We start from the raw sequence: 9,697 nt of genomic DNA, 5'->3' as shown, positions 1-9,697 counted from the left end.
GCCTCCGTAGGCCACCGGCCGCTCAAGGAAGAGGGCTCGAGGTAGAGCGACGAAAACCTGCAGCAAAAGCGCCCTTGGGTCGTCGGGTGGGTGACGAGGCAGCACAGCCTTTGCCTGGAGAAACACAGGGTGGGGGAAAATTAAGTCTTTCGCCTTTTTTTTTTTTTTTTTTTTTTTTTTTAAGTAAAATGGAGGGAAAATGAAAAAGCGGGAAAAGCGGGACTCCCTAGCGCAAAAGGACCGAGGAAACCCCGGGCCTAGGCTAGGCAAAGGTCTAAGGCGCCGTACCCCTAATCCCAACAGCTTTCCAGCAGGGGCCAGTCACCAGCATTCGTCAATTACTCTTTCGTTTGACCGTTTATGAGGGTGCACCGTGCCAGGAGGCAATGCAATACCTGGTCGATGCGTGGAGTGGACTGAGCAAGCCCCTCTTCCGACTCCCAGGCCTAAAAATCCATTTAATATATGGTCCTCGGGTAGAGGACGTATCAGATATTAAACTGATAAGAACAGATACTACACTTGATCTTAGCCAAAAGGCCGAGAAGCGATAACCTGAAATAGGCGCCGGGCCACGGGCCCTACCTTTTGAGGATCCGGACTAGTGGACGGCGCTGACCGGCCGCCTTCACGCCCACACACCTTCTGTCATTCCACCAGCAAAAGAGCAGCTTTGCAAAGACAAAGCCTTCAAAAAATAAGTTGAACTTGTCAACGTTCCTCTCCACGGAAATCTTTAGTAAAAGGCGAAAGATTTGTACGTGAATGAAGAGAAACTCCAGCCCTGCTCGCCGGTCGCCCAGGCCTCCGTAGGCCACCGGCCGCTCAAGGAAGAGGGCTCGAGGTAGAGCGACGAAAACCTGCAGCAAAAGCGCCCTTGGGTCGTCGGGTGGGTGACGAGGCAGCACAGCCTTTGCCTGGAGAAACACAGGGTGGGGGAAAATTAAGTCTTTCGCCTTTTTTTTTTTTTTTTTTTTTTTTTTTAAGTAAAATGGAGGGAAAATGAAAAAGCGGGAAAAGCGGGACTCCCTAGCGCAAAAGGACCGAGGAAACCCCGGGCCTAGGCTAGGCAAAGGTCTAAGGCGCCGTACCCCTAATCCCAACAGCTTTCCAGCAGGGGCCAGTCACCAGCATTCGTCAATTACTCTTTCGTTTGACCGTTTATGAGGGTGCACCGTGCCAGGAGGCAATGCAATACCTGGTCGATGCGTGGAGTGGACTGAGCAAGCCCCTCTTCCGACTCCCAGGCCTAAAAATCCATTTAATATATGGTCCTCGGGTAGAGGACGTATCAGATATTAAACTGATAAGAACAGATACTACACTTGATCTTAGCCAAAAGGCCGAGAAGCGATAACCTGAAATAGGCGCCAGGCCACGGGCCCTACCTTTTGAGGATCCGGACTAGTGGACGGCGCTGACCGGCCGCCTTCACGCCCACACACCTTCTGTCATTCCACCAGCAAAAGAGCAGCTTTGCAAAGACAAAGCCTTCAAAAAATAAGTTGAACTTGTCAACGTTCCTCTCCACGGAAATCTTTAGTAAAAGGCGAAAGATTTGTACGTGAATGAAGAGAAACTCCAGCCCTGCTCGCCGGTCGCCCAGGCCTCCGTAGGCCACCGGCCGCTCAAGGAAGAGGGCTCGAGGTAGAGCGACGAAAACCTGCAGCAAAAGCGCCCTTGGGTCGTCGGGTGGGTGACGAGGCAGCACAGCCTTTGCCTGGAGAAACACAGGGTGGGGGAAAATTAAGTCTTTCGCCTTTTTTTTTTTTTTTTTTTTTTTTTTAAGTAAAATGGAGGGAAAATGAAAAAGCGGGAAAAGCGGGACTCCCTAGCGCAAAAGGACCGAGGAAACCCCGGGCCTAGGCTAGGCAAAGGTCTAAGGCGCCGTACCCCTAATCCCAACAGCTTTCCAGCAGGGGCCAGTCACCAGCATTCGTCAATTACTCTTTCGTTTGACCGTTTATGAGGGTGCACCGTGCCAGGAGGCAATGCAATACCTGGTCGATGCGTGGAGTGGACTGAGCAAGCCCCTCTTCCGACTCCCAGGCCTAAAAATCCATTTAATATATGGTCCTCGGATAGAGGACGTATCAGATATTAAACTGATAAGAACAGATACTACACTTGATCTTAGCCAAAAGGCCGAGAAGCGATAACCTGAAATAGGCGCCGGGCCACGGGCCCTACCTTTTGAGGATCCGGACTAGTGGACGGCGCTGACCGGCCGCCTTCACGCCCACACACCTTCTGTCATTCCACCAGCAAAAGAGCAGCTTTGCAAAGACAAAGCCTTCAAAAAATAAGTTGAACTTGTCAACGTTCCTCTCCACGGAAATCTTTAGTAAAAGGCGAAAGATTTGTACGTGAATGAAGAGAAACTCCAGCCCTGCTCGCCGGTCGCCCAGGCCTCCGTAGGCCACCGGCCGCTCAAGGAAGAGGGCTCGAGGTAGAGCGACGAAAACCTGCAGCAAAAGCGCCCTTGGGTCGTCGGGTGGGTGACGAGGCAGCACAGCCTTTGCCTGGAGAAACACAGGGTGGGGGAAAATTAAGTCTTTCGCCTTTTTTTTTTTTTTTTTTTTTTTTTTTAAGTAAAATGGAGGGAAAATGAAAAAGCGGGAAAAGCGGGACTCCCTAGCGCAAAAGGACCGAGGAAACCCCGGGCCTAGGCTAGGCAAAGGTCTAAGGCGCCGTACCCCTAATCCCAACAGCTTTCCAGCAGGGGCCAGTCACCAGCATTCGTCAATTACTCTTTCGTTTGACCGTTTATGAGGGTGCACCGTGCCAGGAGGCAATGCAATACCTGGTCGATGCGTGGAGTGGACTGAGCAAGCCCCTCTTCCGACTCCCAGGCCTAAAAATCCATTTAATATATGGTCCTCGGGTAGAGGACGTATCAGATATTAAACTGATAAGAACAGATACTACACTTGATCTTAGCCAAAAGGCCGAGAAGCGATAACCTGAAATAGGCGCCGGGCCACGGGCCCTACCTTTTGAGGATCCGGACTAGTGGACGGCGCTGACCGGCCGCCTTCACGCCCACACACCTTCTGTCATTCCACCAGCAAAAGAGCAGCTTTGCAAAGACAAAGCCTTCAAAAAATAAGTTGAACTTGTCAACGTTCCTCTCCACGGAAATCTTTAGTAAAAGGCGAAAGATTTGTACGTGAATGAAGAGAAACTCCAGCCCTGCTCGCCGGTCGCCCAGGCCTCCGTAGGCCACCGGCCGCTCAAGGAAGAGGGCTCGAGGTAGAGCGACGAAAACCTGCAGCAAAAGCGCCCTTGGGTCGTCGGGTGGGTGACGAGGCAGCACAGCCTTTGCCTGGAGAAACACAGGGTGGGGGAAAATTAAGTCTTTCGCCTTTTTTTTTTTTTTTTTTTTTTTTTTTTAAGTAAAATGGAGGGAAAATGAAAAAGCGGGAAAAGCGGGACTCCCTAGCGCAAAAGGACCGAGGAAACCCCGGGCCTAGGCTAGGCAAAGGTCTAAGGCGCCGTACCCCTAATCCCAACAGCTTTCCAGCAGGGGCCAGTCACCAGCATTCGTCAATTACTCTTTCGTTTGACCGTTTATGAGGGTGCACCGTGACAGGAGGCAATGCAATACCTGGTCGATGCGTGGAGTGGACGGAGCAAGCCCCTCTTCCGACTCCCAGGCCTAAAAATCCATTTAATATATGGTCCTCGGGTAGAGGACGTATCAGATATTAAACTGATAAGAACAGATACTACACTTGATCTTAGCCAAAAGGCCGAGAAGCGATAACCTGAAATAGGCGCCGGGCCACTGGCCCTACCTTTTGAGGATCCGGACTAGTGGACGGCGCTGACCGGCCGCCTTCACGCCCACACACCTTCTGTCATTCCACCAGCAAAAGAGCAGCTTTGCAAAGACAAAGCCTTCAAAAAATAAGTTGAACTTGTCAACGTTCCTCTCCACGGAAATCTTTAGTAAAAGGCGAAAGATTTGTACGTGAATGAAGAGAAACTCCAGCCCTGCTCGCCGGTCGCCCAGGCCTCCGTAGGCCACCGGCCGCTCAAGGAAGAGGGCTCGAGGTAGAGCGACGAAAACCTGCAGCAAAAGCGCCCTTGGGTCGTCGGGTGGGTGACGAGGCAGCACAGCCTTTGCCTGGAGAAACACAGGGTGGGGGAAAATTAAGTCTTTCGCCTTTTTTTTTTTTTTTTTTTTTAAGTAAAATGGAGGGAAAATGAAAAAGCGGGAAAAGCGGGACTCCCTAGCGCAAAAGGACCGAGGAAACCCCGGGCCTAGGCTAGGCAAAGGTCTAAGGCGCCGTACCCCTAATCCCAACAGCTTTCCAGCAGGGGCCAGTCACCAGCATTCGTCAATTACTCTTTCGTTTGACCGTTTATGAGGGTGCACCGTGCCAGGAGGCAATGCAATACCTGGTCGATGCGTGGAGTGGACTGAGCAAGCCCCTCTTCCGACTCCCAGGCCTAAAAATCCATTTAATATATGGTCCTCGGGTAGAGGACGTATCAGATATTAAACTGATAAGAACAGATACTACACTTGATCTTAGCCAAAAGGCCGAGAAGCGATAACCTGAAATAGGCGCCGGGCCACGGGCCCTACCTTTTGAGGATCCGGACTAGTGGACGGCGCTGACCGGCCGCCTTCACGCCCACACACCTTCTGTCATTCCACCAGCAAAAGAGCAGCTTTGCAAAGACAAAGCCTTCAAAAAATAAGTTGAACTTGTCAACGTTCCTCTCCACGGAAATCTTTAGTAAAAGGCGAAAGATTTGTACGTGAATGAAGAGAAACTCCAGCCCTGCTCGCCGGTCGCCCAGGCCTCCGTAGGCCACCGGCCGCTCAAGGAAGAGGGCTCGAGGTAGAGCGACGAAAACCTGCAGCAAAAGCGCCCTTGGGTCGTCGGGTGGGTGACGAGGCAGCACAGCCTTTGCCTGGAGAAACACAGGGTGGGGGAAAATTAAGTCTTTCGCCTTTTTTTTTTTTTTTTTTTTTTTTTTTAAGTAAAATGGAGGGAAAATGAAAAAGCGGGAAAAGCGGGACTCCCTAGCGCAAAAGGACCGAGGAAACCCCGGGCCTAGGCTAGGCAAAGGTCTAAGGCGCCGTACCCCTAATCCCAACAGCTTTCCAGCAGGGGCCAGTCACCAGCATTCGTCAATTACTCTTTCGTTTGACCGTTTATGAGGGTGCACCGTGACAGGAGGCAATGCAATACCTGGTCGATGCGTGGAGTGGACGGAGCAAGCCCCTCTTCCGACTCCCAGGCCTAAAAATCCATTTAATATATGGTCCTCGGGTAGAGGACGTATCAGATATTAAACTGATAAGAACAGATACTACACTTGATCTTAGCCAAAAGGCCGAGAAGCGATAACCTGAAATAGGCGCCGGGCCACTGGCCCTACCTTTTGAGGATCCGGACTAGTGGACGGCGCTGACCGGCCGCCTTCACGCCCACACACCTTCTGTCATTCCACCAGCAAAAGAGCAGCTTTGCAAAGACAAAGCCTTCAAAAAATAAGTTGAACTTGTCAACGTTCCTCTCCACGGAAATCTTTAGTAAAAGGCGAAAGATTTGTACGTGAATGAAGAGAAACTCCAGCCCTGCTCGCCGGTCGCCCAGGCCTCCGTAGGCCACCGGCCGCTCAAGGAAGAGGGCTCGAGGTAGAGCGACGAAAACCTGCAGCAAAAGCGCCCTTGGGTCGTCGGGTGGGTGACGAGGCAGCACAGCCTTTGCCTGGAGAAACACAGGGTGGGGGAAAATTAAGTCTTTCGCCTTTTTTTTTTTTTTTTTTTTTTTTTTAAGTAAAATGGAGGGAAAATGAAAAAGCGGGAAAAGCGGGACTCCCTAGCGCAAAAGGACCGAGGAAACCCCGGGCCTAGGCTAGGCAAAGGTCTAAGGCGCCGTACCCCTAATCCCAACAGCTTTCCAGCAGGGGCCAGTCACCAGCATTCGTCAATTACTCTTTCGTTTGACCGTTTATGAGGGTGCACCGTGCCAGGAGGCAATGCAATACCTGGTCGATGCGTGGAGTGGACTGAGCAAGCCCCTCTTCCGACTCCCAGGCCTAAAAATCCATTTAATATATGGTCCTCGGGTAGAGGACGTATCAGATATTAAACTGATAAGAACAGATACTACACTTGATCTTAGCCAAAAGGCCGAGAAGCGATAACCTGAAATAGGCGCCGGGCCACGGGCCCTACCTTTTGAGGATCCGGACTAGTGGACGGCGCTGACCGGCCGACTTCACGCCCACACACCTTCTGTCATTCCACCAGCAAAAGAGCAGCTTTGCAAAGACAAAGCCTTCAAAAAATAAGTTGAACTTGTCAACGTTCCTCTCCACGGAAATCTTTAGTAAAAGGCGAAAGATTTGTACGTGAATGAAGAGAAACTCCAGCCCTGCTCGCCGGTCGCCCAGGCCTCCGTAGGCCACCGGCCGCTCAAGGAAGAGGGCTCGAGGTAGAGCGACGAAAACCTGCAGCAAAAGCGCCCTTGGGTCGTCGGGTGGGTGACGAGGCAGCACAGCCTTTGCCTGGAGAAACACAGGGTGGGGGAAAATTAAGTCTTTCGCCTTTTTTTTTTTTTTTTTTTTTTTTTTTAAGTAAAATGGAGGGAAAATGAAAAAGCGGGAAAAGCGGGACTCCCTAGCGCAAAAGGACCGAGGAAACCCCGGGCCTAGGCTAGGCAAAGGTCTAAGGCGCCGTACCCCTAATCCCAACAGCTTTCCAGCAGGGGCCAGTCACCAGCATTCGTCAATTACTCTTTCGTTTGACCGTTTATGAGGGTGCACCGTGACAGGAGGCAATGCAATACCTGGTCGATGCGTGGAGTGGACGGAGCAAGCCCCTCTTCCGACTCCCAGGCCTAAAAATCCATTTAATATATGGTCCTCGGGTAGAGGACGTATCAGATATTAAACTGATAAGAACAGATACTACACTTGATCTTAGCCAAAAGGCCGAGAAGCGATAACCTGAAATAGGCGCCGGGCCACTGGCCCTACCTTTTGAGGATCCGGACTAGTGGACGGCGCTGACCGGCCGCCTTCACGCCCACACACCTTCTGTCATTCCACCAGCAAAAGAGCAGCTTTGCAAAGACAAAGCCTTCAAAAAATAAGTTGAACTTGTCAACGTTCCTCTCCACGGAAATCTTTAGTAAAAGGCGAAAGATTTGTACGTGAATGAAGAGAAACTCCAGCCCTGCTCGCCGGTCGCCCAGGCCTCCGTAGGCCACCGGCCGCTCAAGGAAGAGGGCTCGAGGTAGAGCGACGAAAACCTGCAGCAAAAGCGCCCTTGGGTCGTCGGGTGGGTGACGAGGCAGCACAGCCTTTGCCTGGAGAAACACAGGGTGGGGGAAAATTAAGTCTTTCGCCTTTTTTTTTTTTTTTTTTTTTTTTTTAAGTAAAATGGAGGGAAAATGAAAAAGCGGGAAAAGCGGGACTCCCTAGCGCAAAAGGACCGAGGAAACCCCGGGCCTAGGCTAGGCAAAGGTCTAAGGCGCCGTACCCCTAATCCCAACAGCTTTCCAGCAGGGGCCAGTCACCAGCATTCGTCAATTACTCTTTCGTTTGACCGTTTATGAGGGTGCACCGTGCCAGGAGGCAATGTAATACCTGGTCGATGCGTGGAGTGGACTGAGCAAGCCCCTCTTCCGACTCCCAGGCCTAAAAATCCATTTAATATATGGTCCTCGGGTAGAGGACGTATCAGATATTAAACTGATAAGAACAGATACTACACTTGATCTTAGCCAAAAGGCCGAGAAGCGATAACCTGAAATAGGCGCCGGGCCACGGGCCCTACCTTTTGAGGATCCGGACTAGTGGACGGCGCTGACCGGCCGCCTTCACGCCCACACACCTTCTGTCATTCCACCAGCAAAAGAGCAGCTTTGCAAAGACAAAGCCTTCAAAAAATAAGTTGAACTTGTCAACGTTCCTCTCCACGGAAATCTTTAGTAAAAGGCGAAAGATTTGTACGTGAATGAAGAGAAACTCCAGCCCTGCTCGCCGGTCGCCCAGGCCTCCGTAGGCCACCGGCCGCTCAAGGAAGAGGGCTCGAGGTAGAGCGACGAAAACCTGCAGCAAAAGCGCCCTTGGGTCGTCGGGTGGGTGACGAGGCAGCACAGCCTTTGCCTGGAGAAACACAGGGTGGGGGAAAATTAAGTCTTTCGCCTTTTTTTTTTTTTTTTTTTTTTTTTTTAAGTAAAATGGAGGGAAAATGAAAAAGCGGGAAAAGCGGGACTCCCTAGCGCAAAAGGACCGAGGAAACCCCGGGCCTAGGCTAGGCAAAGGTCTAAGGCGCCGTACCCCTAATCCCAACAGCTTTCCAGCAGGGGCCAGTCACCAGCATTCGTCAATTACTCTTTCGTTTGACCGTTTATGAGGGTGCACCGTGACAGGAGGCAATGCAATACCTGGTCGATGCGTGGAGTGGACGGAGCAAGCCCCTCTTCCGACTCCCAGGCCTAAAAATCCATTTAATATATGGTCCTCGGGTAGAGGACGTATCAGATATTAAACTGATAAGAACAGATACTACACTTGATCTTAGCCAAAAGGCCGAGAAGCGATAACCTGAAATAGGCGCCGGGCCACTGGCCCTACCTTTTGAGGATCCGGACTAGTGGACGGCGCTGACCGGCCGCCTTCACGCCCACACACCTTCTGTCATTCCACCAGCAAAAGAGCAGCTTTGCAAAGACAAAGCCTTCAAAAAATAAGTTGAACTTGTCAACGTTCCTCTCCACGGAAATCTTTAGTAAAAGGCGAAAGATTTGTACGTGAATGAAGAGAAACTCCAGCCCTGCTCGCCGGTCGCCCAGGCCTCCGTAGGCCACCGGCCGCTCAAGGAAGAGGGCTCGAGGTAGAGCGACGAAAACCTGCAGCAAAAGCGCCCTTGGGTCGTCGGGTGGGTGACGAGGCAGCACAGCCTTTGCCTGGAGAAACACAGGGTGGGGGAAAATTAAGTCTTTCGCCTTTTTTTTTTTTTTTTTTTTTTTTTTTTAAGTAAAATGGAGGGAAAATGAAAAAGCGGGAAAAGCGGGACTCCCTAGCGCAAAAGGACCGAGGAAACCCCGGGCCTAGGCTAGGCAAAGGTCTAAGGCGCCGTACCCCTAATCCCAACAGCTTTCCAGCAGGGGCCAGTCACCAGCATTCGTCAATTACTCTTTCGTTTGACCGTTTATGAGGGTGCACCGTGACAGGAGGCAATGCAATACCTGGTCGATGCGTGGAGTGGACGGAGCAAGCCCCTCTTCCGACTCCCAGGCCTAAAAATCCATTTAATATATGGTCCTCGGGTAGAGGACGTATCAGATATTAAACTGATAAGAACAGATACTACACTTGATCTTAGCCAAAAGGCCGAGAAGCGATAACCTGAAATAGGCGCCGGGCCACTGGCCCTACCTTTTGAGGATCCGGACTAGTGGACGGCGCTGACCGGCCGCCTTCACGCCCACACACCTTCTGTCATTCCACCAGCAAAAGAGCAGCTTTGCAAAGACAAAGCCTTCAAAAAATAAGTTGAACTTGTCAACGTTCCTCTCCACGGAAATCTTTAGTAAAAGGCGAAAGATTTGTACGTGAATGAAGAGAAACTCCAGCCCTGCTCGCCGGTCGCCCAGGCCTCCGTAGGCCACCGGCCGCTCAAGGAAGAGGGCTCGAGGTAGAGCGACGAAAACCTGCAGCAAAA

General features: G+C 51.4%; 24 non-coding genes across 24 annotated transcripts; all 24 read right to left on the bottom strand.

Moving 5' to 3' along the window:
- Positions 1–361: 361 nt before the first annotated feature.
- LOC134308355 (U2 spliceosomal RNA) lies at positions 362–552 on the bottom strand. Its single transcript, XR_010010624.1, has one exon. It is a non-coding gene; the product is annotated as a U2 spliceosomal RNA (small nuclear RNA).
- Positions 553–669: 117 nt separating this feature from the next.
- LOC134308159 (U5 spliceosomal RNA) lies at positions 670–784 on the bottom strand. The gene has a single exon (XR_010010437.1). It is a non-coding gene; the product is annotated as a U5 spliceosomal RNA (small nuclear RNA).
- A 380-nt stretch (positions 785–1,164) lies between these two features.
- Positions 1,165–1,355, bottom strand: LOC134308354 (U2 spliceosomal RNA). Its single transcript, XR_010010623.1, has one exon. It is a non-coding gene; the product is annotated as a U2 spliceosomal RNA (small nuclear RNA).
- A 117-nt stretch (positions 1,356–1,472) lies between these two features.
- LOC134308158 (U5 spliceosomal RNA) lies at positions 1,473–1,587 on the bottom strand. The gene has a single exon (XR_010010436.1). It is a non-coding gene; the product is annotated as a U5 spliceosomal RNA (small nuclear RNA).
- A 379-nt stretch (positions 1,588–1,966) lies between these two features.
- On the bottom strand, positions 1,967–2,157 carry LOC134308278 (U2 spliceosomal RNA). The gene has a single exon (XR_010010548.1). It is a non-coding gene; the product is annotated as a U2 spliceosomal RNA (small nuclear RNA).
- A 117-nt stretch (positions 2,158–2,274) lies between these two features.
- Positions 2,275–2,389, bottom strand: LOC134308157 (U5 spliceosomal RNA). The gene has a single exon (XR_010010435.1). It is a non-coding gene; the product is annotated as a U5 spliceosomal RNA (small nuclear RNA).
- A 380-nt stretch (positions 2,390–2,769) lies between these two features.
- Positions 2,770–2,960, bottom strand: LOC134308353 (U2 spliceosomal RNA). The gene has a single exon (XR_010010620.1). It is a non-coding gene; the product is annotated as a U2 spliceosomal RNA (small nuclear RNA).
- A 117-nt stretch (positions 2,961–3,077) lies between these two features.
- On the bottom strand, positions 3,078–3,192 carry LOC134308156 (U5 spliceosomal RNA). Its single transcript, XR_010010434.1, has one exon. It is a non-coding gene; the product is annotated as a U5 spliceosomal RNA (small nuclear RNA).
- A 381-nt stretch (positions 3,193–3,573) lies between these two features.
- Positions 3,574–3,764, bottom strand: LOC134308449 (U2 spliceosomal RNA). Its single transcript, XR_010010714.1, has one exon. It is a non-coding gene; the product is annotated as a U2 spliceosomal RNA (small nuclear RNA).
- A 117-nt stretch (positions 3,765–3,881) lies between these two features.
- Positions 3,882–3,996, bottom strand: LOC134308154 (U5 spliceosomal RNA). Its single transcript, XR_010010432.1, has one exon. It is a non-coding gene; the product is annotated as a U5 spliceosomal RNA (small nuclear RNA).
- A 374-nt stretch (positions 3,997–4,370) lies between these two features.
- On the bottom strand, positions 4,371–4,561 carry LOC134308351 (U2 spliceosomal RNA). Its single transcript, XR_010010618.1, has one exon. It is a non-coding gene; the product is annotated as a U2 spliceosomal RNA (small nuclear RNA).
- A 117-nt stretch (positions 4,562–4,678) lies between these two features.
- LOC134308153 (U5 spliceosomal RNA) lies at positions 4,679–4,793 on the bottom strand. Its single transcript, XR_010010431.1, has one exon. It is a non-coding gene; the product is annotated as a U5 spliceosomal RNA (small nuclear RNA).
- Positions 4,794–5,173: 380 nt separating this feature from the next.
- Positions 5,174–5,364, bottom strand: LOC134308448 (U2 spliceosomal RNA). Its single transcript, XR_010010713.1, has one exon. It is a non-coding gene; the product is annotated as a U2 spliceosomal RNA (small nuclear RNA).
- Positions 5,365–5,481: 117 nt separating this feature from the next.
- On the bottom strand, positions 5,482–5,596 carry LOC134308152 (U5 spliceosomal RNA). Its single transcript, XR_010010430.1, has one exon. It is a non-coding gene; the product is annotated as a U5 spliceosomal RNA (small nuclear RNA).
- A 379-nt stretch (positions 5,597–5,975) lies between these two features.
- Positions 5,976–6,166, bottom strand: LOC134308350 (U2 spliceosomal RNA). Its single transcript, XR_010010617.1, has one exon. It is a non-coding gene; the product is annotated as a U2 spliceosomal RNA (small nuclear RNA).
- A 117-nt stretch (positions 6,167–6,283) lies between these two features.
- On the bottom strand, positions 6,284–6,398 carry LOC134308151 (U5 spliceosomal RNA). Its single transcript, XR_010010429.1, has one exon. It is a non-coding gene; the product is annotated as a U5 spliceosomal RNA (small nuclear RNA).
- A 380-nt stretch (positions 6,399–6,778) lies between these two features.
- LOC134308446 (U2 spliceosomal RNA) lies at positions 6,779–6,969 on the bottom strand. Its single transcript, XR_010010711.1, has one exon. It is a non-coding gene; the product is annotated as a U2 spliceosomal RNA (small nuclear RNA).
- Positions 6,970–7,086: 117 nt separating this feature from the next.
- On the bottom strand, positions 7,087–7,201 carry LOC134308150 (U5 spliceosomal RNA). Its single transcript, XR_010010428.1, has one exon. It is a non-coding gene; the product is annotated as a U5 spliceosomal RNA (small nuclear RNA).
- Positions 7,202–7,580: 379 nt separating this feature from the next.
- LOC134308491 (U2 spliceosomal RNA) lies at positions 7,581–7,771 on the bottom strand. Its single transcript, XR_010010754.1, has one exon. It is a non-coding gene; the product is annotated as a U2 spliceosomal RNA (small nuclear RNA).
- Positions 7,772–7,888: 117 nt separating this feature from the next.
- Positions 7,889–8,003, bottom strand: LOC134308771 (U5 spliceosomal RNA). The gene has a single exon (XR_010011001.1). It is a non-coding gene; the product is annotated as a U5 spliceosomal RNA (small nuclear RNA).
- A 380-nt stretch (positions 8,004–8,383) lies between these two features.
- Positions 8,384–8,574, bottom strand: LOC134308445 (U2 spliceosomal RNA). The gene has a single exon (XR_010010710.1). It is a non-coding gene; the product is annotated as a U2 spliceosomal RNA (small nuclear RNA).
- Positions 8,575–8,691: 117 nt separating this feature from the next.
- On the bottom strand, positions 8,692–8,806 carry LOC134308770 (U5 spliceosomal RNA). Its single transcript, XR_010011000.1, has one exon. It is a non-coding gene; the product is annotated as a U5 spliceosomal RNA (small nuclear RNA).
- A 381-nt stretch (positions 8,807–9,187) lies between these two features.
- Positions 9,188–9,378, bottom strand: LOC134308444 (U2 spliceosomal RNA). Its single transcript, XR_010010709.1, has one exon. It is a non-coding gene; the product is annotated as a U2 spliceosomal RNA (small nuclear RNA).
- A 117-nt stretch (positions 9,379–9,495) lies between these two features.
- On the bottom strand, positions 9,496–9,610 carry LOC134308769 (U5 spliceosomal RNA). The gene has a single exon (XR_010010999.1). It is a non-coding gene; the product is annotated as a U5 spliceosomal RNA (small nuclear RNA).
- Positions 9,611–9,697: the final 87 nt, after the last annotated feature.

The sequence above is a fragment of the Trichomycterus rosablanca genome, unplaced genomic scaffold, assembly GCF_030014385.1.
Source record: "Trichomycterus rosablanca isolate fTriRos1 unplaced genomic scaffold, fTriRos1.hap1 scaffold_89, whole genome shotgun sequence".
Lineage (NCBI taxonomy): Eukaryota > Metazoa > Chordata > Actinopteri > Siluriformes > Trichomycteridae > Trichomycterus > Trichomycterus rosablanca.
The sequence above is the reverse complement of the archived record's forward strand: the minus strand, read 5'-3'. Positions and strand labels throughout refer to the sequence as shown.